The 25,544-nt window shown below is 44.4% G+C and overlaps 2 long non-coding RNA genes across 4 annotated transcripts; one reads left to right on the forward strand and one right to left on the reverse strand.

The window, feature by feature from the left end:
- Positions 1-3,720: 3,720 nt before the first annotated feature.
- On the reverse strand, positions 3,721-17,643 carry LOC144299325 (uncharacterized). Of its 3 annotated transcripts, none has more exons than XR_013366028.1 (4): positions 17,517-17,643; positions 13,791-13,876; positions 11,509-11,662; positions 3,721-9,533 (listed from the first exon to the last, which is right to left on the reverse strand). It is a non-coding gene; the product is annotated as an uncharacterized LOC144299325 (long non-coding RNA). The 3 variants fall into 3 exon arrangements; XR_013366026.1 differs by lacking the exon at positions 17,517-17,643 and adding an exon at positions 15,579-15,771; XR_013366027.1 differs by lacking the exon at positions 17,517-17,643 and adding an exon at positions 15,579-15,767 and having other exon boundaries at positions 3,721-9,504.
- On the forward strand, positions 17,181-25,341 carry LOC144299326 (uncharacterized). Its single transcript, XR_013366029.1, has 3 exons — positions 17,181-17,281; positions 24,643-24,814; positions 24,928-25,341. It is a non-coding gene; the product is annotated as an uncharacterized LOC144299326 (long non-coding RNA).
- The last annotated feature ends 203 nt before the right edge of the window (positions 25,342-25,544 follow it).

Consider the following 25,544-nt stretch of genomic DNA (forward strand, 5'->3'; position numbering starts at 1 on the left):
TGTTCTAGTCGTTTACTCAGTAACCTTTCTTATGTTCTGTTAAGTTCTCTTAAAACAGGCATAAGTTGGGGATCTCTGGGTGGTGCAGTGGTTTGGTGCCTGCCTTTGGCCCAGGGCGCGATCCTGGAGACCTGGGATCGAATCCCACGTCAGGCTCCCGGTGCATGGAGCCTGCTTCTCCCTCTGCCTGTGTCTCTGCCTCTCTCTCTCTCTCTCTCTCTCTCTGTGTGACTATCATAAAAAAAAAAAACAGGCATAAATTCCTTTAACATCAGAAAACTCAATGAAAAGTAATGTAGGGGTGTTCTTCTTAGACTAGTGGCAGATTGGTTTATAAGCTAAGAGCTCTCTTGTGAGGCAGGATAAGGATGGATGTTCTGTTCTCAAGTTTCTCCAGAGCTTTTCTCTCTTCCATGTCTCACTCCTTCCACTCCCTTACTCCTAATTCCTAAGATCACCTTCAAATAAAATGTGTGGTTGCAAGCCCTTGTTGAATGGTCTGCTTTAGGGCAAACCCAAACGAAGACACCTATCATGCATTCAGTTGGATTCTGGGCAAGAAGCGGTGGGAACAATTTTTGATTAAAAACAATCTTCTCCAGCTTCCCTCAAATCATCCCGTCAAGGCAGCTGCATATTCCACGCAGAGGTGGGTGTGCTGTTACCCTCTGATGAACCTTTATAGTGAAATGAGCTGGGCTGGAGATGACCCTGTTCCCTGGCCCCAGCAGTGTACGGTCATAGGATGTAATGCCGAATCTAGGGAGCTTCTAAAAGTTCTCTTATAATTTATATCATCACCTTTCAAATTGCACCTAAAGCCAGATGATATGTTTGTTAAATGTACGTTAAGCTGTACATCTGCTAAATGTTCCAGGTTTAGATGGTTGGAAAGGTCAGGCACAGATAGCATTGTAAGAGTTAATTTTAAGTGTAAAGGACACAGAAGGAAGTCAACACAATTAAAATATGTAGACAACTTGCTGGAACAAACCAAGATGTGCAGCTTCCTGGTCCCGGATGCCTCCCAGGAGGATGTACTCAGATGATAATGCCTGTGTAGCAAGGGTCCTGTCAGATGCTCTAGAAGTAGAGAAATCTCAAGTATAGTCATACATATATACGTATGTACAGTGCTGGAACTTTCCTGCCTGTAGCCCCGTGTAGGTATTCAGAAGAGAATAGCTGACCCAAGAGCACCTCATCAACCTGGCAGTTACCATGCTGCATAAAATGCGGTTGCAAGATACAGGGTCTTTGGCATAAACAAAACCCCCCTCTGTCACTCTCATGCTCTCTGGTCTAGTAGAGCCTGAACCTATCCCTGAGGAAACACTGCAAGGGTGAGTTTCCCAGCCCCTTCCAGGAGGCATTTAAGCAAATATTCAGACCAACTGTAGGGGCTTGGACTGACTGTATTCCACAACCTGCATTTACCTCTGTAGCTCTTACCACAAGGAGAAGGTAGGCTTCATGAGGACAGCGGTTTTTATGTTTTGTGCATTGCTGTGACTCAGTGCTTTAGAACAATGCCTGACACATGATAGGGCCTCAATAAATATTTCTCAATAACTAAATGAATGAATTCAAGATTCCATGTCCAATGCCTCTCTCCTTCCCTAGATCATGAACTCCACAAAATGAGGGATCTTTTACTTGGGTCACTGGTCTCTAACACTGTACCTGCTTCATAAAAGATGTTGCATAGATTTTTGTTAAGTTAGTGAATGTCTGCATGAATGACATTTGGTAAAATCCATGTAGCTAAAATTGAAATAAAAAATCATATAATTATTGTTTATAATAAATATAAACAATATATAAAATATAATATTGTTTATTAACAATAAACATATTGTTTCAAGACTTCTTTGAGCATAAACCTCTTAGGCTAAATAATCATTCAGTAATACATCCTCTCAGCCTCTAGAACCAAACATTTTGCTTATTTCAACAATATAATTTCAAAATACCCAATTCAGTCTTACCTTCCCAGAGAAAATTATTTTCTCTTTTGGATTATTCCAAAATCTGTAAGAATACACAGATTTCTTCTCTGCCTCCTTTTTTTTTATAAATTGGTGTTGACTTTTAAATTTTGTTAGTTTGAAATTCATAATGAAAATGAAAATACCAATAAGGTCTTTGGCTCTAGTAATAAGTATTATAGATAACTCAAAACATAAAGCTTTCCTACATTACATCAAAACTTATCTCTTGGAAAATGATACAATATGGTTGACTGGAGATAAAAGTAATTGATCAATTCATTTGGTCGATTCATATTTCACAATCATAACTTTTCTAAAATTAAATCTCAATATGTAACAACTTGGAGCACCTTAATGCCAAGCCTTTTCACTTGGGTGAGCCCCTTTTTATCAAGCTGGAACTGAGAAAGTCCTTAACATCATCTGCTCCAATGACATGACACATCAGTGGCTTACTTTGTATCATTTATTTTCATAGTTCATCCTTTGTGAAAAATATTACCAAAACTGAGTGAGTGAAACTTAAAGACAAAGAAAAACAATAAAATTAAAATTGAAGAGAAAATACTCAGAGGTTGGGAGCCACTGATTCAAAAGGAAGAAATGAGGGATTTATAGAAGTATCTTATAATGTTCATTCATTGAGTCTTGGTAAAAACTCATTCTGCAGGTGTAAAGAAGTGGTTGAATTATTCACATAGAAATAGTCTGAGATACGAGCAAAGTTGGAAGTCACTCTGGAGGAAGATGGGCATTCCAGGTGAGAGGATTAGAGTCCTCCAGAGTAGAAATGCTGCGGTGGCTTCATAGACAAGAGTTAGAGTAGATTTCAGTTGTTGTCGATGACTTCCTGGGAGTAGACTGCATTGCAGATCTTAGGTTTTTAATCACAGATAATATAATTAGGGAAAACCTCCAATCGTTATGCAATTCACCCCAGTGGTTATGTGTTTCTCTCACCTCTGAGACATCCTGTAGACACAGGTGCATATATCATGAGTATAAATTTCAAAAGAGAAGGATGCTACAACCCCTCCCTTAGTAACCTGTAGGTTTATCCAACCTTTCTCTCATCTTCATTCTCATTCCCAGAGGATTACACTTCTGGAATGTCTTTTGAATTCCTGCTCTCCTTATCTTTCCATTGCCACAGACCTCGTCACCCTTTGCGGAGACTATTCAGGTGCCGTCCTGAATGGGACCCCTGTACCCGGGTCTTCCTCTCTTCAATATGTCTTCCATCTTCCTGCTATTTACATTTCTCAATGAACAGCAAATCACACGACCCCTTACTCACAAGTATTTCACTGCACACCACTGATTTATATTTTTTTAAAGTCCTAGAATGCTTCATTCAGCTTTTGATCTGACCCATTCCACTCTTCCAGCTTCACCCAGTAACCAGCTCCCACTCCTCACCATGCTGAAACAGATGGTATTCCTTCAACACATGGCACTTATGTTTTCAAGGCATTACCACTGCTTCTACCAGAAATGCTCCCTTCCCAACCCCTTCCTCTCTTCTTTGCTTGCAGAAATCTGACCGTTCTATTACAGCATCTTAAATGTCATCTCCTGTGTGAAGCTTAAAAGGGACTGTTACTTCTTGACAGTGATGTCTCTTAATTTAACTTCTATCAGACAACTTAGCAGTGTGAATTTAAATGAGACAAAGACTCTCAAACTCTTGGTTTGAATGGGGAATGCAACGAAAAATAGGTTAATTGCCTATTTTTTAAAATTTGATTTATTTACTTGACATAGAGAGAGAGAAAGAGAGCAAGAGAGCACAATCAGGAGGAGTGGCAGAGGGAAAGCTGAGCAGGGAGCCTGATGCGGGGCTCGATCTCAGGACCGTGGGACCATGACCTGAGGCGAAGGCAGGCACTTAACCAACTGAGCCACCCAGATGCTCCGGTTTATTACATTTTTATATATGAAGGGAGAAGGATATGAATCTCTTCATGGTTAGCGAAGAAATCTGGCAAGTGTTTATACTTCTCAGAAAAGAGAGATCAATCTAAACATTATTCCTCAAGCAAGAAATTATTACATAAGTTAACTAATCAGAATTACAGAATTCTAGCAATGATGAGTCTCTCTTTTCACAGGATATACATATGTCCTCAGAAGTCCAGGTGTCTTTAAAAGACCTTTCTGTTGGCCACCTGGGTGGGTTAATGGGTTGGGCATCCAACCCCTGCTTTCAGCTCAGGCCATGATCGCAGGGTGGTGAGATCAAGCCCCACATCAGACTCTGCTTCGGGCATGGAGCCTGCTTAAGATTTTCTCCTTCTCCTTCTATCCCTCTTGCCCCTCGACTCATGTTCTCTCTCTCTCAAAAAAAAAAAAAAAAAAAAAAAGATTAGAAGATTTTTCTGTTAAACCAAAGAAGATTAGAATACAATTCCATAGTTTTTACACATTTTCATATTTGATTAGGGAATAAGGGCAAAAATTTAGTGAATGGCCTGAATTCTCTACTTTAACAGAACTGGCTTTACAGTCTGGGATGATATGTGCTCTTCTGCAGATCTATGGGAATATTGTCTTCTCTTTCTGAGAGTCTTATCATGAGATACATTCTCAAAGCTATTTGATTAGTTAGTAAATAGAATGTGCTTGAGAATCCTAAAGAGGTTCCACACCCAGGGCAAGCCCAATTGAGATCATGACCTGAGCCAAAATCAGGAGTCAGATGTCCAACCAGCTGAGCCATCCTGGTGCCCCCTAAGCTCTCTCTTTTTATTTATCAGAACTTACTGATTCTTTCCAATTTTCCTGGGGTTCTGCAAGCTGACTAGTTAACATGATAAATTGAGTAAGTGCTGCTATTTATCTCGGGTACCATTTGTACTTGTACTGAGGTCCATTAAATGATTAACGTGGGGCCTATAGGGACCAATAGAGACATTTATATTGGAAAAAGAAAAAAAAAAAAGCTGTCCTGGGATCCTTAAAATCTCAGCTTCTTAGTCTCCCCTTTGTCTGGACTTGTTTGAAACTTGCATCAACTCAAGACCTGAAGAAGAAACTTCCATACACTTAGAATGTCTTTTCAGAGGCGCTGGTAGCAGTGACGGAGTCCCCGTAATGTTTTTTCATCAACCGCACATAGGTGGACTCTGCAGTGTAAACACTCCCGTATCAGGCCGTGAGGGACCAGGTCACCATCAACACCTAGCGACTTTATGAGTCCTCAGACCTGAGCTCAAACAGAAACAATTTACGGGTGACAAACAGCAGAGAAAGTGAGTCCGTTTGGAACTTTTCTGTTTTCCTTGTCAAAACAACCCTGGGAACTAGGGCGGCAATACCACGCAGATGGGGGGGGGCAGCTGGGTGTGAAACTCGGTTATCTCAGCTGGTCACACGTGGACCATGTAGAAGGAGCCACAGTCCTTTAAGTAATGGTTGAGTCCTATCTTCCAAACCATACACGTCCCCAGGGAACCCGGGTGGAGCCTGCTGCCTCGCCCCGTTCACCCTGTCCCGTAGGCCACGTGGTGCCTTCCTACCTTCCCGGCATCCCCCCACTCTGCTTCACAGCCCTGAGTCCCTTTAAGCTAGTGATGCTCAGTGTGAGCCACACAGGGCTTCTCAAATATGCTAATACCTCCCAGAGGGTCTGGTCCATCTGGTCTGGGATAAGGCCTGGGGCATGCTTTCTCTTCTTTTTCTTTTTCTCCTAAAATTACCCAAGGGCAGTGCCCGGTCCAGCTGACAACAGCTGCCTCCTGGGCTCCGCTCAGCCAGGGTCCCACCTCTTTGTCCAGTTGGCCCTGCCAGTCACTCCATTCCTCAGCTTCATCTCTGGGTGGAGTGACAGTCACCAGAAGCTCAGAATGGCTTTCTCATTTTGACTAGACACTATGCCTCTTGCCATTTCTTCTTCTCACTTCTGTGCTGAAACAGCCCCCCCAACTCCTGTCTCCTCCGCCACCTCGAGTATGTGACCACACGCACCCTGTCATCACTCGTGCTCAGTGTGTGTAGGCAACAGCCCTTGAGTCTGATCCTGCACTAACTTGACAAGTATATTTCCGGGCCAAGAAAATCTGCCTTCGTTTCGTCCCTTGTGATTATCCCAGGGATTCCGAGCTGGTAACGTTGACTTCCCACTCTGTAATTAAGAAATTGAAGGGCTGGCAACAATACAAAGTTTGCTTGTTTGTATGTTTATACATGCCTGAATTTTAATTACTATATTTGTAGCCTTTGGACTGGCCCTGGAAATAAGGAGTTTAAATTGTAAATTCTGGTGCTCTCCAGACGTCCCCAGGAAGTGTCCGGGAGCTCCCTTCAGAATATAAACAACTGAGGAGTTTCTTCAGCTATAATCTTACTGTGTTTTTGTTGTTATTGCAGATTAGTTCCTGGTCCTTTCATTGGCTGAACTGAACTTAAAGCGTGCTGGGTCTTGTTTTAGCTCTGCCCTCCAAATCAAACCTGGGCTGCTGTGTTGACATACCGTGTCCTGTTGGCTTCCGAAGAGAATTGCGGGATGTAGGCTAGAAAAACAGAACACTGGTGTTCACTGTACCTGTCGAGGAGAGGCTCTTTTCCCTTTGTTTTCTATCCTAACGTAATAATATACTACATTTCGGGCCAAAGCTTGACATTAAAGATAACAAAAAGCCCTTAGAGTTTTACATTTGGAAACTCACGCCCGAGTCTCTGGGGTAGGTTTTGGGGGCAGGGAATGGAAGAAATGCTGTGGCCGCTTCTTTGCTTCTCTAAACCCTGGTTTTGTCATCTGTAAAATGGGGTAATGTTCACTGTCTTGCAGGATTGCTGGGACAGTTCAATGAGATAAGGATTATTTGTAAAGTAACTTGGCATGTAGTGGGATTAAAAAAATGGAAACTGTTATTGTTTACATCCCCAAATAACAATGTGTGAGTCCATAGCCAAAATCACCACGTAGGTGCCTATCCTGTACATCAGAGGCACTTTTGCCTAGAAGTGCAAAGCTCCAAATATTAAGTAGAGTTTTAAAGCCCAAGCAGCAAAACAACAGCAAGGGAGCATGGATGTTGCTGTGACTTTTTATCAGCTTCTGGAAGACACCCGATCTCCTTCTCACCTCAGGATCTTTGTTTCCTTTCCCTCCAGCCTGGAAAGCTCTTACTCAAGCTGCTCCCATGGCGGGCTCCTTATCCGTCGGTTATCAGCTTAGTATCACCTCTGGAGAGGGGCCCTCCATGGCACGGTGGCTGAACGAGGTGCTCCCTTCCCTAGGCCCTGTTGCAGCGCCTGGCTGTTTCCTTCCAAGGCGTGTTTGCACCCCGAACGGCTCTACTTTTGTGCTTACTGGTCTGCCGACCGCCCCTGTGAGGTGCTGCGGGGCCGAGGATCGCATCTGTCTCCTGGAGCACCGTCTGTCTCCTGGAGCACCTGCTGCCTCGTACCTATCTGATGGCCAATAAACACTCATGGAAACCCTCAATTAGTAAACAGGGTTCTGAATGTCACAGACGGAGGAGGAAAGCCAGCCTCCTAAGAGTCGCTCCAGGGCCCTTGCCAGCATGTTCACTCACACTCCACCCACTTGATCCAGGCCCGGTGGGATCCACTCCAGACTCATTCTCTGGGCTCCTGCAGCTCCTTTGCCATGTATTCCTCTCTTCCCTTGGCCAACCCTGCACTTCCCCACTTGAATCATACTAAAATTTGATCCTAGAACTGGCTGGTGGTCAGGAGAGAAGTGGAGGCAAATTCTGAGTGGGGTCAGCATTGTTTTGTAAGATAACCCGGCTCATTTGAAGCTTCTGTATAGTTTACAAGCAAGAGAAGTTCTCTCTTCCGGAGGTCCAGAGCGTTTAGGGGAACCCAGGTGAGTCAGGCCGTCAAGTGTCTAGCAGGTGTCTGTGCTCCAAGTCACCCAGTCTCTCATGGCTACGAGGGCCCTGATACTGCCAGGCTGAGAATTCACCTCCTCCAAGTCCTGCCACTCTTAACTAAGGCTCATGTCTGCCCTTTAGTTCCGTCATCCCTGTGGTCACCAGTGACGAGGGTCTCTTTAAAAGCTGCCCATGAGGCCCTGACTCTCATGTTTGGGTTTCAGTTGGAGCATAATAGCTGCGTTCCTGTCTTCTGCACCGCTCAGTACATCAGTGGTGCCTTCAGTTTCACAGTCTTTGAAGTGGCTCTTTCTCCGATACTCACAGGTGCCGGTCACCGTGCAGGGGTTCATGCATTCCCTTTGACCTGTGTCCTGCCTTGGTTCAGGACAAGCCCGGGGAGGAGCCAGCTGCCGAGTGAGCAGCTGCAGGCTCTCATCCTTGCCCTCAGATTCACAGGACTACTGCTATCAACTGTCCTAGTTATGCTTGTAGGAAATTTGATGGAGGGGGTGCCTGGGGGCTCAGTTGGTAAAGTGTCTGCCTTCGGCTCAGGTCATGATCTCAGGGTCCTGGGGTTAGGTTCGAGCCCCACATCAGGCTCCCTGCTCAGCGGGAAGTCTGTTTCTCCCTCTCCCTCTGCCCCTCCCCATACTCGTTTTCTCTCTCTCTCAATAAATAAATAAAACCTTAAAAAAAATTGACAAAGTTCCCTAGTACAGAAGGTAAGTTAAAAACAGAAATCAAATTTTGGTGCCCCCCAAACCCAATTAAAATGACTGAATTTTTTAAATTTTTATTTTTTTTAGGTGGGCGTGGGGAGAAGGAGAGAGAGTGAATCTTAAGCAGGCTCCATACCCAGGCTGGACACAGGGCTCCATTTCACAACCCTGCGATCATGACCTGAACCAAAAACAATGACTGAACTTTTAAAAGGCCTCAAAGAGGGGAAGTGGGGAGGAGAAGCAACAGGAACCAGACTGGAAACTTGAGAGATGGTGGATGGGTTGTAAAAGACTTAGCAGGTCTCCCTCAACCAAATCCCTTTGCTGGTAGCAGCAAAGCCAAGGGGTGACTTGTTTGATGCTGAAAATCATCAAAGTCCCAGGAATTGGCAGCCTCAGATTCTCCTGGAAATGAGGTAAAGAAGAGAGACTGGAAATGATGATCCGTTGAAAATTTGTTGAAGAATCAGACGGCCAGATCCCTTTTGACCTCTGAGAAGCTGCATCACTGCTCCCCTTTCATTGGAGATACATTCTCAGGAGGGAGTAATATGGGTTTCTGGCTGTGGGACCCCTGACAGAGTCGAACTTGGTGCAACCTTATGGAAACAGTGAGCCCGTGTGCACGAGGAGCCGTCTCTGCTCACCCACCCTGTTCTCCCCAGCTCCGGGAGCTAGAAGCTGCCACTCTACTCTTCAGAGTACTGGACTCTTGCAGTCTTATCTGACAAGCCCAGGAGGGAAAAACAGCAGTGACATCAGAGGTTCTGTAACTGAACTGCCCAGCCTGATCTCTGTACAGCAACTATGAGCACCTCACCAAAACAAGAGATGAGACCCAGGAAATGGAAGGCCAGGGGAGCAAAGAAAGTCAGTCCAGGAGGAGGCTGAAGGCAACGTCCCAGGACAGCAGCTATGGACCGGGCATGATGACCAACACAGGAGCTGTCAGAAGAATCCAAAAGATATTTCATCTGCAAGATGAAATCAATACATCTTAAGATTTAGAGAACTGGTAAAAAGAAAAATTGGGGTTTAAATTGTGATGAGTACCTGGAAAATTAAACCAATGATAAAGCAAGACAGTTTGCTGCAGAGCAAGTAAAAAGCTGTTCCAGAAAGAAAAATCAACCACAGTTTTCTACATGGCTCAGGTGTGAGTGGTTTTCCATAGTCATGTTCATGTCAACATATTGATTGATATAATCGAAAGGAAATTTGCTGTGACCATATCATGAGGAGGTAAAAAAGTGAAGGTGTGGTAGGAGCAGTCGTCTCATAGTGGGAGGTCAGAGGGTGATCCCCAAAACTACAGATCCAGAAATATCAGTCAATGCACGTTCTTTAAAGGTGTGGAAATAGATGCCCACATGCCCAGTAAATGAAATAAAAATGATTGTTGTGAGGGAAAAGAGAGGTATTTAAGACATGTTTTTCAGGATGCCTGGGTGGTTCAGTCGGTGAAGCGTCTGCCTTGGCTCAGGTCATGATCCCAGGGTCCTGGGATCAAGTCCCACACCGGGCTCCCTGCTCTGTGGGGAGTCTGCTTCTCCTTCTACCCCTGCTTGTGCCCTCTCTCACTAGCTTCCTCTCCCTTTCAAATAAATACAATTAATTTATTTTAATTTAATTTTTAAAAAGACTGATGTTTCCTTAGTAAACCATAAGAAAATATTTGACTTTTTTTTCTAAAGGTTTTATTTATTTATTCATGAGAGACACAGAGAGAGAGAGGCAGAGACACAGGCAGAGGGAGAAGCAGGCTCCCTGAAGGGAGCCCGACGTGGGACTCGATCCCAGGACCCTGGGGTCACGCCCTGAGCTGAAGGCAGACGCGCAACCACTGAGCCACCCAGGTGCCTCAGTATTTGACATTTTAAAGTGTATGCTTTTTAAAAGTTTGATACAAACAAATTCTAATATTCCACACCCATTAGGATGGCTATCATTAAAACAAAACAAAACAAAAAAACCTAGGAAATAAATAGTGTTGACGAGGACATGGAGAAAGTGGAACCCTTGTGCACTGCTGATGGGAATGTAAAATGTTAGTCACTGTGGAAGTTTGGGGTTCTCAAAAAGTTAAACATAGAGATACCATATGATCCATCGATTACATTTCTAGGGATAAGCCCTAGAACTGAAAAGCAAGGACTCAAGTGGAAACTTGTACACCGATGTATAGCAGCAATACTCATAATAGCCAAAAGGTAGAAACAAACCAAATATTCATCAACAGATGAATGGATAAATGTGTACAAAAAGTGGAATATTATTTAGCCTTAGATGGGAATGAAAATCAGAAATACGCTACAACATGGATGAACCTTGAAAACACTATGAGATATACCAGACACAAAGGCCAAGTATTGTATGACTCCACATATAATGCACCTAGAATAGGCAAATTCCTAGAGATGGAAAGGAGAAGAATAAAGTTTACCAGGGGCTATAGGGAAGGCTGGATGGGGAGCTATTGTTTATATATAATTATATATAATACATATATTGTTTATATATAAGAAGGATATATGGTTTCAATGGGAGATGATGGAAAGGCTCTGAAAGAGAGTAATGATGATTGTACAACATCAGAATGTACTTAATGCTACTGAATTTTTTTAAAGGTTTTATTTATTTGAGAGAGGGAGAGAGAGAGAGAGAGAGAAAGAGAGCATGAGCAGACAGAGGAGCAGAAGCAGAGAGAAAAGCAGACTCCCAGGATCCTGAGGTCATGACCTGAGCCGAAGGCAGATGCCTCACTGACTGAGCCACCCAGGAACCTTGAGGATTTAAAGATATCAGGAAGGAAGATTATAGGCTACAGAGGAGAACTCTGGGAAAGGGAGTTTAATAATAAAAGAAACATGAATTGTTTTAGAGACACCATGACTTGAAAATATGGGAAATGTGTCAGCCAGAAGATGAGGACAGACATGGAAGACGTACCTTGCTTTCAAGATGTCGAATGTCCAAGACAGAAAATACCTCCATCCAGAACAAGGGAGCTGCTCAGCCTGCAGTAAGGAAGCCAGCTCTAGAATCATTTAATCATGGAACCGACTGGAGGACTTGGGGTCCGATGCCTTTTATCTCAAAGGAGCTGGAAGAAATAGGGCTAAATTAAATGTCGAAGTCAGGATGAATTCGGCAAACTGAAACTGAGAGTCATACCTATAAAATTCCGAGTACCTGTGAATTTTCACCAAGCTAAAGTGAAAAATTAGATAATGTTTGTAACTATCTGTGCTTTATACATTGCCATGGAGTATGGTATATTGTGGATTCTGGGCTAGACCATGAAGGCTACCAGGCTGACAACATTGGGAAGAAGGGAAGGTTGGAGAGAAAGGGACATGGGAAGTCCTAAAATTTGGGGATCTTTGGTTATTTGCTGGGGTTTGCATGAAGTAATGAGCACCGGTGCTTAGAGCACGAGCTTCAGGGAGTTACTAGCACTGAGCACCAGGTAGGTGCCCACAGCAGGAGCTCACGGAGGGTTTCCACCCTGACACAACTGAAGGACAATAATTTTCGTGCTCAGAATAGCTTTCCTTCTGCACTTAACAGGGGTCTTTTATGGAAGAACACTCTGAGGGAGAGGTGAAAGAGAACAGATTATATGCTGGATGTTTGGAAGAACTCCAGCCAACATCCCACCAAGCTTTATGAAGGTGCAATACCGCCATCCTCCATTCCAGCGGTAGAGTGTTACCTAAGGGGTGAGAGCGGCTTGAGCTACTATGCCAGGGGATTATCATCGCCAAGGGATTATCATCAGTGTCTTTATTTCATCATATCCCCAGGGATCCTGGGAAGGACATCATGGGCACCAGCCTTTGCCCAGGGCGCTAGGAAATGGCTTTGTGGGCGGCCTGGACACTGGACTCCCCGATGAGGAAAGTCAAGATCTCAGGGTGTGTTGTCAGTCTAGACAGCTCTGAAAGAGCGAGTGCAAGAAGACGCACATTCTGCTCAGCAAACCCTAGAATAATGAGATGAAGAGAAAAAAAAAAATGAGATGAAGGGGCGTGCCTATGCATTTGAAATAAATTTTTGAGTAAATAAAATGAGAGAGCAGTAAATTTGGGAAACTCCTGACTCCAAACAGCAGTATAGGAGGAAAGTAGATACAAGTCTATATTTATTTAGTGCAGACTATGTAATAAATGCTGGGAATAAAGTCAGTCCCTCCTCTCATGAGGCTTATTGTCTAAATGGGAAGATAAAGGTGAAATAATCCCCAGAGTAATTAGCTCTGTTGTGGGAAATTAGAAAACAAAATTAAAAGAACATGGTAATATGAAAAAAAGTCCTTTAAAAATGTAACAGCAGGGGAGAGCCCGGGTGGCTCAGCAGTTTAGCGCCGCCCTCAGGCCAGGATGTGATCCTGGAACCCTGGGATCCAGTCCCATGTCGGGCTCCCTGCATGGAGCCTGCTTCTCCCTCTGCCTGTGTCTCTGCCTCTCTCTCTCTCTCTGTTTCTCATGAATAAATAAATAAAAACTTAAAAAAAAAAAGTAACAATATTCTAGATGCATTAACATCGATTCAGAAGGTGCCTGGATGGCTCAGTGGGTTAAGCATCTGACTCTTGGTAATCGACTCAGTTGATGACCTCAGGGTCCTGTGATTGAGCCCCGCACGGGGCCCCACACTCCACAGGGGCCTGTTTGAGATTCTTTCTCTCGCTCTGCCTCTTCTCCTCCCCTGGCACACTCTCCCTCTCAAAAAAAAAAAAAAATGTTTAAAAACATTTTAAAAATTAGAGACAGAGAGCAGGTGTGAGCAGAGCAGCTGGGGGGGGCAAAGAGAACCTTAGGTAGGCCCCAGGCCCAGCTGAGAGCCTGACCTCCGGACCCGAGATAATGACCTGAGCTGAAATCAAGAGTCAGCCACGTAAACAACTGAGCCCCCAGGCACCCCTCCATATTAGAGATTTTAATGTCTCCAGTTTTCTCTCCCCATTTTTTTCCAGGTTTGCTAGAAGTCAGATGGGTATGAACTTTTCAGATTAAAAAAATATTTCAATATAGATCGATCACGTATTATGGCTCCTTCTTCCCTGAAAATGGTGATTATCAAGCAGGGAATTTAGGTCAAAGGAGTTAAAAAACATGCATTACATTCAGGAACAAAACTGTTTTTCCAATTTCAAGGTTTCGTCGTAAGCATTTAAATACAGTTAATGACAAGTCAACACCATCTGCAAAACCAAAGATGCTGCTTACTTGGCTAGGCGCAATCAATATTTGTTTACTGTTGTTAGCCTCTCTGCATGTACCCGGGTGCTTCATTTCTTACAAGAAATCTATGTCTGTAACGAAAAAAATGACTGTGAGATGGTTTTATTTAAATCAGCCTTTTCTAGTTATTGAACATTTCACATGAATAAATTCATCTTTATGCACATGATGGCCTATCTGAAATAGCTTCCCAATTCTTTAAAATGTCACAGGCACTTCATAGCATAAAAATACTAAAAGCGTTTTACTCTCACATGGTTTATTAGCAGAATAGGAAAATTAATCTTATCCTAACCAAAAGCAGAAATATAATTAGCTGAATCAAGGAAAGTGTGACATTTGCCCGTGAACTCTTTCTTCCAATAATATATCTATTTTGGGAAATCGTAAGACAGGAGTAAGACAAAAATATGAGAACATGTTAGGCATCTCTAACTAGTTATTGTCAAGTATTAGGAAATGAATGTGGTTCTTATCTGTGACTTTTTTCCTGGTCTCTATGAAGAGAAATAAATGAAATAAAAAGCTCAGTTATTAATAGCAACCGTCTGGGGGTGTCACTCATGGTGGGTAGTCAGGTGAGAGACTGAGTGTACCTGGTTCTCCCTCGGGCTCTCACACTGAGAATATTTACCGAGTTAATCAGGTTGGAGAGCCTGACTCTATTGAACACTGACCTGCTTTCAGACAGAGCTAAAGACATTCTCCACCATGGAGGGAGCTGTTGCACAAGATTTCATAAAATGTTGGGGGGACAGTGTTGAGCGTCTGACATTTGTCTTGTGTTCAGCTTCGTGTGTGTGCCTGGGTGCATGCAGAACATGGAAAATCTGGGTTCAAGGAAAAGGTACTGATGCTGTCTACAGTGCTTATTTCTGCGGACTCAGATGATCTTCAATATGTTCCTCATCATTTTCTGGATTTTTTTTTGCAGTCAGCATACCTTACTTCATAATTAGGGGAAGAAAAGAACTTTCCCCCAAAATGACTGAGCATTTCGTATGAGCACAGTACTGCACTAAGTAATTTGTGAAAATAAAAAGAACAGACTTCCTTCCATCTGAAGCCTTCAATATGATGTCAATCAAGTGATATCCTATGTGATAATCTTTTTATTGCCTGTTATGTGTCAGATAACTCAATTTCTTTTATGGACTCTATCTCCTTTAATGCAATCACACAGAAAATGTGTCCGTTCACTTGATGGTATATTATTCAGTAATTTCAAATGCTGTTGTTGAGGGACATAAGGATACAGATTTTCTAATAGTAAAACATAAACAGGCAGAAAAAAGGCATGCGTAAAGAGTACACAGGAGACAGTCTAGATTGTGATAATTCCTTCCTGCCATTAACTTTTAATGATTTTGATATATTTGACAGCCAAAGAACAATTTTGTCCTGACTTTGGGGGTACCGGTACGCAGGATGACAGACATTCTGTGAAAACAGAGGCCAGTGTGAGATGGGCAGCTGGAGGAGGGTCCAAGAAGCAGCCGCACGGGGCTCCCTGAGTACTTCAGAGGAAGGGGGACAGACGATGTTTGAGGAAGAGAAGGGGCTTGTGCAACAGCAGTTAGAACTGGGCCGCTTGTGAGACAGGGCAGCACCAGCTTGCTTATACGGTGGGTGCAGAGATCAAGTGAAATGGTCCACCCAGTGTCTTGTCTGGGAGGGAGACGCATAGGAAATATTAGCCATCGTGATGATGGTGACAGTGAGAAGAGGGAGGAGAGGGACTCAGGACAGAGTCCAAAACAGCAGGCAGCAAACCTGGTCAACAGTCTGCTTCCTTGGGCAGCCCCGGTGGCTCAGCGGTTGGGCACCGCCTTCAGTCCAGGGTGTGATCCTGGAGACCAGGGATGGAGTCCTGCGTCGGGCTCCCTGCGTGGAGCCTGCTTCTCCCTCTGCCTGTGTCTCTGCCTCTCTCTCTCTCTCTGTGTGTCTCTATGAATAAATAAAAAATCTTAAAAAAAAAAAAAAACAACAGTCAGCTTCCTTGAATGGAAATGAGAGTGCCGCGTAAGGCCTTCGGTGCTCTGCACATCGGAAACCAGGGGGGAGTGCCCTGAGCAAGAGCAGTAGCTGATGCGTAGGGGAAGTAAGGAGAGCAGCTTGGGACATTCAGGATTAACCATCTCTGTGGGGTATTTATCAAATAGTAGTAAATAGCTGTGAAACCTTGCCATTGGTAGTGACGTGGACGCAGCTGGAAAGGAGTATGCCAAGGGAGATAAGCCAGCCAGAGAGAGACAGATACCACATGATTTCACTCATACGTGGAGTTTAAGAAACAAAGCAAATGAACCTAGGGGGCAAAAGAGAGAGGCAAAGCAAGACGCAGACTCGCCTAGGAGAGCAAACTGATGGTCACCAGAGGGAGGGGGTGGGGGTTGGTCTGCTGTGATGAGCACTGCGGGTGTACGGATGTGCAGAGTTTTACTAGGCCCTACACCTGACGCTCATATTCCGTTGTATGTTAACTCACTGAAATTGGAATAAAATTGTTTTTTCAAAGATTTTATTTATTTATTCATGAGAGACACACAGAGAGGCAGAGAGAGAAGCAGACTCCGTGCAGGGAGCGGACGTGGGACTCGATCCCAGGTCTCCAGGCTCACGCCCTTGGCCAAGGCAGACGCTCAACCGCTGGGCCACTCAGGTGTCCCTAAAATTTTTTTAAAACATACAATGCTAGGAGAAAGAAGCCAGACACAAAAGATGACACGTGATCCCATGTTTGTAAATTCTTGAAAGGCAAATTCTAGAAAAAGCAAAACTACAAGGATAGAAAGCAGATCAGTGGTTGCCTGGGGGGTGGGAGGACAGGGGAACCGACTTTTTAAGAAGAAAAGTTCTGGGCAGCCCCGGTGGCTCGTTGGTTTGGCGCCTGCCTTTGGCCCAGGGCGCGATCCTGGAGTCCCGGGATCGAGTCCCACGTTGGGCTCCCTGCGTGGAGCCTGCTTCTCCTTCTGCCTGGGTCTCTGCCTCTCCCCCTCTCTCTCTCTCTCTCTATGTCTATCACGAATAAATAAATAAAATCTTTAAAAAAAAAAGTGCAGTTGGGAGGGAAGACAAGCCTTGCTGCTGGATTGGGCGTGGGCAGAGGGAGTCTGGAAGTGGAAATCCAGGAGGGCTTCTAGGGGGTGTGTGCGGGGTCAGCATGGACCGGGCCGGGTCAGCGAGACGAGCAGCGTGATGGAGGGTGTGTGCCGGGCTTCGAGGCCCCCAGCGGATGGGCGCGGAGGCCTCAGGAAGGCAGCAGGCCAGGGCGGCCTCCGCAGAGGGCGGCGAGGAGACCCGACCCGGGGGCCGCCCCGGGTGCTCACGGGAGCCTAAGGCCCTGGGCGGGGTGGGGTCACGGCGCGGCCCGACGTGCGCACACCGGAAGTGGCCGTCCCGGACGCGAGCGTAGCCGCCGAGGGCTCCCCGCGGGACGTCTCCTGGGCAGCCGGCGCTGCCCTCCGCAGGCCGAGGTGGGCGGGAGAGCCACAGACGCGTGTGTGGGTCCTGAGGGTGGACGCGACGTCGGCCTGGCGGTGGCGGTGGCGGTGGCGGCGTCGCGGGAGGCGTTCGCTGGGGGAGGGGCGGCTGACCTCCGGGGCCGCCGCCTCAGCGCCTCACGGGCCGCCTCACGGGCCCCCTCACGGAGCAGTGACGCGCCCACGGCCGCCCTGCCCCTGCCCCGGCCCAGCTCGGGTCGCCGCTCACCTGCTTCCGCTCTCGCCGCGGCGTCCGCTCCCCAGCGCTCCACGTGCGTGCGGCCCGCGCGGCGACCCCGGGGCCTCCTCCGCGCCGCCCCCCCTCACCGGCCGCCCGCGGAGCCCGCGCCGCGCCCGAGGACGGCCGAGCGGATCACGTGGTCGCCCTGGCCGTCGGGGCGGGAGGCCCCGTGCGCCTCCTCGCCGAGGGGCCCCGCCCCCGCGCAGCCGCTGCTCCGGGAGCCCCCTGAGCGCCTTGCGGTGCGGCTCGCCGGCTGTGCGGCTGCTTAGGAAGAAACATTTGCGCAGATCCGCCTGTTCTTTTTTTTTTTTTTTTTCTGTTCTTTTTATTATTATTATTTTTATTCATGAGAGACACAGGCAGAGCAGGGAGCCCGACGCGGGACTCGATTCCGGGCCCCGGGGTCTCGCCCTGGGCGGAAGGCAGCGCTAACCACCGAGCCACCGGGGCTGCCCTCCTCTGCCTATTTTTAAATTTGATCGCTTGTTTGCTTTTTTTCTGTTTCTTTTATTTATTTATTTCTCTCTCTCTTTTTTTTTTTTGCCATCGAGTTGTATGGGGTCTTTATATATTTTATAAATGATCCTCCCCCCTTTATCGGACGCACGGCCTGCAAATATTTTTCTCCCATTTGGTAGGTTGCCTTCTCATCTTCTTCTTTTTTTTTTAATTTAATTTATTTATTTATGATAGTCACAGAGAGAGAGAGAGAGGCAGAGACACAGGCAGAGGGAGAAGCAGGCTCCATGCACCGGGAGCCCGACGCGGGATTCGATCCCGGGTCTCCAGGATCGCGCCCTGGGTCAAAGGCAGGTGCCAAACCGCTGCGCCACCCAGGGATCCCCCCATCTCTTGCTTCTGTTGCCTTGGCTTTTGGTGTCAGATTCAAAAAGTCGTTTCCAAGATTGAGGTTGTGTTGTGCCCAAGATTGGGAATCCGAGAAAGCACCGAGGAGCCGACACCGATGCAAGTACATGAGGGTTTATTTACAAGCTCGAGCTTGGGTCCAAGTATACCCGACGCAGCAGGGCAGGGACTTGGACCCTCTGTTATAGGGGCCAGTGGCCAAGGAGATCGTGACATACGCAGAGAGTTGCACAGTCATGTTGGTCCACACGCAGGTGGCCGATTGAATTACCATTCACCCTATAGTGACCATTTGAACCAGCCTATTATTCTGGTTAGAATTGGCGCGCAGGTTTGGCGGCAAAAGAGGGGTTTTCATTCCTTGGCGGTTAAAGGTCAGAGGTCCCGCATTCCTATGTGTGCTGGTTTCTGATAAGGGTGTGCTTAATAGCTAAACTAGGGTGAGGGAGTGCCTTGAACAATAGGCAGGTCGTGTGTTGGGGGGGGTTTACATGAGATGGGTGTAGCACAAAATGGAGTTAGTCCTGCTCTGCTTGTCCAGGGGTAGGGGATTTTTGTTAGATTTCCTGGGTCGCACAGTTGGTGTCACCACCCATGTTTTCCTCTCGGAGTTTCCCGGTTTCAGGCCTCAGGCTCAAATCTTTAATCCAGTCTGAGTGTACCTCGTGGGTGGTGTAAGACACAGGCTCAGTTTCACCCTTCTGCGTGTGGCTGCCCACTTTTCCCAACACCGTTTGTTGAAGAGACTGTCGGCTCCCCATCGTTTGTCCTTGGCTACTTGGTTGTGAATTAATTGACCATATGAGCGTGGCTTTGTTTCCAGGCTCTCTATTCTGTTCCATCGGTCTCTGTGTCTGGTTTTATGCCAACACCACGCTGTTCTGGTGACTAGAGCTTGGAGATACAGTTTGAAATCAAGAAGTGTGATTTCTCCAGCTTTCCTTCTTTCCCAAGATTGCCATGGCTACTGGGGGCCTTTTGTGGTTCCAGACAAATGTTGGGACTGTTTGTTCTCTCTCTGTGAAACATGCCATGGAAATTTTGATAGGGATTGCATGCAATGTACAGATGGCTTTGGGTAGTATAGACATTGTAACAAAACTGATTCTTCCAATCCATGAGCATGGACTGTCTTCCCGTTTATTTGTGTAGTATAACTTTTAAATTTAATTACCTTTTTTAAATTGGTGTTCAATTTGTCAACATATAGAATAACACCCAGTGCTCATCCCATCAAGTTAACTTTAACTAATTACTAATTAATCTTTAATGACCCTGTTTCCAAATAAGATCACATCCTGAAATATCAGGGGTTAGGACTTGAACATCTCTCTCTCTCTCTTTTTTTTTTTTTTTCCTTTGGTGGAAGGTACATAATTCAACCCAAATAGGGGCTGTGCAGATAGAGTATAAAATCTTAAGTATCCCTCTTGAAATCTTTAATGCACAGTCCCCACTTTTTTCAATCCTAACATTCCAAGAAAAATTTCCTGATAGCAAAGTTCTTTCCTCAGGCTTTCTCAGTACCAGATGTTAAGTCCTCTAGAGAATCTGCAAATGGCAGAGGAAGAATGCAGAGAGAACACAGTTCTCAAGTGCAGCTAGCTTCTACTCCAAAATAAAGCAACGTCAGAATTTTTTTCAAGCTCTGTAATTTCAAAATGTCAACAAACACTGTTCAAAGTGTTGGAATCTGTTTCCCCCTTTTTTTTTTTTTTCATTCTGGAAGTTGAGCTATAAAATCAAATACTAATTACATAAAACATTATACTCTGTTAATAAATAAATTAATCTCTGTTTTGTGAGCAGTTTTGTGACCTCATATAAATGCAAAGGCAATATTAACTTAAGTGGCATTTCAAATGAACACAGAAAAGATGGGTTACTTAATAAATGAACAGGGATATTTGGCTAACCATTTGAGACAAAATAAAGTTAGAGGCCTACTTCATAAATTAAACTTACATATAATTGAATTACAGATCAATTTTTAAACTTAGATAAAATCAATCATAAAATGAGAAAATGTAAGTGAATATTTTTATTTTTTTCACATTTGTTACAAAAAATATATAGACAAGTAGAGAGGCTAGCATCATAAACACTTCACGATCACCTTTAAAAAATAACAGTAACCATTTTGGCATATTTAGTTTGTAAATTTAGAGTATTTTAAAACACATTATGGACATCATGACATTTTACCCCTAAATACTTCAGTAGCCATCCCTGAAAAATCAAAATATTTCCTAAAATTCACAACTTAATGATCACACTTTACAAAACTAACAGTTATTCCTTAATAATGTTTCATTTTCAAATAATATTCAACTTTCCTCAGTTGTCCCAAACAAGTCCTTTAGAGCTGGTCTATTCATATATTTTAAAAGATTTTATTTATTTATTTATTTATTTTTTATTTATTTGAGAAAGAGAGAGAGCACAAGCAGGGGGAGAGGCAGAGGGAGTGGGAGAAGCAGACGCCCCACTGAGCAGGGAATCCACCATGGGGCTCTGAGATCATGACCTGAACTGAAGGCAGACACCCAACTGACTGAGCCATCCAGGCACCACAGAGCTGGTCTAATCAAACCAGGAAATGTGCGTGTTCATACATCACAAGTCCAATTTTCAACATAAATGTATTTGTGGATATCTTTGTAAATTTTAAGATTATGTTTATAACTTATAGGGCAGCCTGGGTGGCTCAGTGGGTTAGCGCCGCCTTCAGCCCAGGGCATGATCCTGGAGACCTGGGAGCAAGTCCCACGTCGGGCTCCCTGCATGGAGCCTGCTTCTCCCTCTGCCTGTGTCTCTGCTTCCCTCTCTCTCCCTCTGTGTGTCTCATGAATAAATAAATAAAATTAAAAAAAAAACTTACAATTATACTTAAAATGAGCCAAAGAGAGAAATTTACTTCATCATATTTCAGGCATTCTGAGATTGGTTTTATCAAAATATCCCTTAGCATTTATTTTTTATTACTTTTCATTTTTCATTGCTCAGATGCACTTGAATAAAATGAGAAAATCAGAACTAATTTGGTTTGGAGGATTTGATTTCAGAAACTCCCTTTTTCTTCACATTTTTTTTTTAGTATTCAGTTTATTTGAGAAAATATAAGTGGATATTGACTGTATTTTGGGATTGGGAAGTTATACTAATTACAATTGCAAAAGATATAATCTATAAAAAGAGATATGAGTCAGTTTAAATACATAAAATCTAAAACTTATTTGTATATATATATACATACGTAAAAAGAATAACAACATGAGGAAAAAAGGTGTACTGTATATAACAGATGTTTATATTTTTCATATAAAAACAAATTGCTAACATATTCATTCTTCAATAGAAAAGACAGCAGAATTTTATTTTATTTCAAGATTTTGTTTAAATTTAACATTTACTGTAATATTAGTTTCAGAAATAGAATTTAGTGATTCATCACTTGTATATAACACCCAGTGCTCCTCACAACAGGTGCCCTCCTTCATGCCCATCACTCAGTTACCCCACCCCACCACCAACCTCCCCTCCAGCACCCCTCAGTTTGGTTCCTAGAGTTAAGAGCCTCTCGGTTTGAGACAGCAGAATTTTGAAAGGCAATCCACAGGAGAAATACAGCAATTAAACATATGAAAAGATGCTTGTTTTCATTTAAAAGAAAAACCAGTTAAATAGGATCCCTAAAGCCTCATCAGTTCTAACACACTATGATTCTGAATATAGAAGATTCAGTTGGCACATTTTTTGCATATATTTGCCCTTGAATTCACCTTCCAGCACAAAACATTTTAATCTCTAATACAAAGTCACTTATATCTCATTTATCATATCGCTGATAAAAAAAATCTGGATCTTTAAAAAACCAACTTTATTAGGATCTTTTGGTTGCATAAGCTGGAATCCCAACTCAAACTTGCTTAAGAAAAAAAAAATCAGCAGATGTCTACCACCTCCACACATTCCTACATCCTCAGTCTCCCTGTGTTTTGAAAATTCAAATGAGCTTTCTTCAAAATATAAGGGCAAATTGACCTAATTCTTCTCTCCTGCTGAATGGAGGAGAGTTAACTTCTCACACTCACAAGTCGAAAAGCTCTTAAGTAGAAATGACCTGAGAGCCTGCCATGGCCTCCAGGGACTTACATTTCTGGAAATTTCTAGAAGAAAATCCCATTCCTGGCTAAGCCTCCAGTTGCATCTCTCCAGAGCACCTTAAGAATAGCAACTGCACGTCTAGAATGGCTTGTTTGTCAAGCCTCCAGGTGGTAGGGCGGTGTGGTGGTTATATTTTTGTTTGCCCAGCCCTCTCTTCCTCCTCCTCTTGGATCCCTTGGGCAACCACCCTCTCTCTCTGTGGTCCAGGCAGGCCTGTCAGTCACAGCATGTTCCCTGACCCCCCAACCCCAGCCCTACTTCCCACAAGGGGTTGTGACCCAGGCTGATCCATCACAGTATTCCTAAGGTTGGATTAATAGATGTCAGGGGAGATGTGCTCTTCCCCGTAAAGGAGGTTAACTTGGGATGAGAAGTTAGCTGCTGGTGGCCAAAGAAAGCCATTTGCCCCAGGAGAAGATAAAGCATAAAAGAGAGCTGGAGGTGATACAGGGGACAGAGAAGAGGTGGCATCAGATGAGCGCATGTAAACAAGAGTCCTGAAGCCATCCTACCCCTACCCTTCCCATATATGTGAGCCAGTAAGTTACATATGTTGCTAATTAGCTTGAGTTGGGTTTCTGTCCTTTAAAACCAAACAGCCCTAACTTATGGTACTTCTTGTTTGCAGGGCAGCTCCCATGGACCTGAGTTGTTCAACCAGTCTTCCTCTTATCTTCTGAGCTACTGTCCTCTACTCTCTTGGGCGTGTGACTCTGTGTGTGTGTATGTGTGTGGGGGGAGGTGCTTAAGGGTTATCAAATGGCTTCCATAACAACAAAGAACCTGGTGGGTCATGTTTTTGTTTTTGTTTTTGTTTTTTCCAAAAACTCGTTTTTCACTTCCAAGGATGTGGGATATATTTTAAACACACATGCACACACACACACACACACACACACACACACATATCATTTCCATTGGGCCCACTGATCCACGGGTTCACCCCAACACTGAACATTCCTTTCCGTTCTGGTGGTCAATACAGGCATTGCCCCAAACCTAACAGTTTGAGAAAACAAACATCATCTCCTAGTTTCCATGGTCAGGAGTCCAGGAGCCCCCTAGCCGGGTGGTTCTGCCTCAGACTCACGAGGCTGCAGTCACGGTGTCAACCACGACTGTCGTCATCTGCAGGCTTCACTCCAGGGAAGGATTTCCTTCCGAAGCTTGTTCCCATGGCTGTTGGCATGTCTGACTTCCCCAGGGAATCTGAGTTCTTTCGAAAGTACCGTGATCCTGTGCCAAAGGCTAGCCTGACAATCCTAGGATGGGAAGGAGGGTACGTGAGGGAAGGCAGGAAGAGTAGGGGGGAAGGTATTCCAGGCAAAGGAGAAGCACCCCATCAGGCTCCTGTGCCACTACCTGCCTAGAGCTATCTCTAATAGTTTCAAATACGAAAGTGGCCACAAACCCTAACTTTTTCAAATGGGAATCAGGCAGGTCCTGGGAATACAGTTCAGCGGGTCAGAATTCAACCTCAGCCATGAGATTATAGTAGGTGGGAAAACACACAAACATGTGGATTGCTTGAGTTGCAAACCAAACTCATCGGGCCAGCGGTATAAACAAGAAGGTTCGGGGGCTTTTCAATTCCAGAAAAAGCACAGTTCCAGAGGATTGGAAGAGCTAACCTCAGCTCAGCTGCCCACTCCCTTGGTCACCTATGCTCACAGCACCCCTCGGACTCTGGGTGGGCAGAGTCTTGTCCCATCTTCATCCGGGTCCTCCATTCTTTATCCCAAACTGATAGAGCTCTTCTCTGCATTCCTTAAGCAGTATTTAATGTGCATCACGCATTGGGCGCTTAATCAAATATGTTCCGATTAATAATTCTATGTTTCAACAGTTTTAAAGATCACAACGATTAGTTTTTCGTGTGGGAATGCCATTTACAGGCAGTTCCCTGGGTTTAGATGCTTTGAATCCTTCACTTTACGCTAGACCAGTGCTTCCCAACCTTGGCTACCCATTAGCATCACCTAGAAATGTCTTCCCATTCCAGGATTCGACACAGGAATTAAAAGAGAATACTGAACGACTAAGAGTTACTAACTTTTGCTAAATAAAATTTCCTTGGCAGGAAGCCTAGATGGAGAACCATCACTTGAGAATCTTTTAACTCCAAGCATGTGCTGTATACCAAGGGCATCCTTATAACCTGTGAGCTTGTTGGAAATGCAGAATTTCAGGCCCCTGCATCAGAATCTGCATTTTAACAAGGTTCCAACCAGTGATTCACATGCCCGCTAAAGGTTTGGTTTTGTTTTGTGTCCATTTGTTTTATTATGAAATATTCACACGTATAGAAAAGCTTATACGTGTGAATAAACGTCCAGGTGCCTGACATTTTGCCCCGTGTCTTTAGGTGAAGACTACAATGAAAAGAGATGAAACAATCGAGACCCCCGCTCCTGTGTGGTCTTTCTAGTGTCTCTTCATCTGCTTTCCTTCCCGTAAGTGGGGGGGACTGTTCTGAAACCCCCCATCCAGGTTTTTATATCTTCATTGTCTCTTTTCCAGTGGCTCTGTGCTTCTGAACGTTACATCTGCGTTCTCTATAATTACTAATTTGTGTGTTTTTGAACATTCTGTGTTGGGACTATCTATTCTGACAGATGTAGTTCAAACTCATTTATTCAGCTGTAGTGTCATATTCCGTTTGTGAATATACCACACGTTATATAATTTGTCAGGTGTTTAAAATTAATAATCCCCAAATTCAATAGTTTTCCATTTTCACCATTACTGTATTGAAATAAACATGTTTTTCTGAAACAAACATTTTATCCTGGCTTCCCGGTGGACTTGTGAAAGTGTCTATACAGGGCGTTTACCCACAAGTAGATTTCAGCTGGAGCAATTTTGGTAAACTCTACCCCAAAACTGTTGTGCAAATAAAGCCACCAAATCCCAACATCCTGACCAATACTTAAGATTGCCCGCATTTTTTTATTTATTTATTTATTTATTTATTTATTTATT

This window comes from Canis aureus, chromosome 27 (genome assembly GCF_053574225.1).
Source record: "Canis aureus isolate CA01 chromosome 27, VMU_Caureus_v.1.0, whole genome shotgun sequence".
Taxonomy (NCBI): Eukaryota; Metazoa; Chordata; class Mammalia; order Carnivora; family Canidae; genus Canis; species Canis aureus.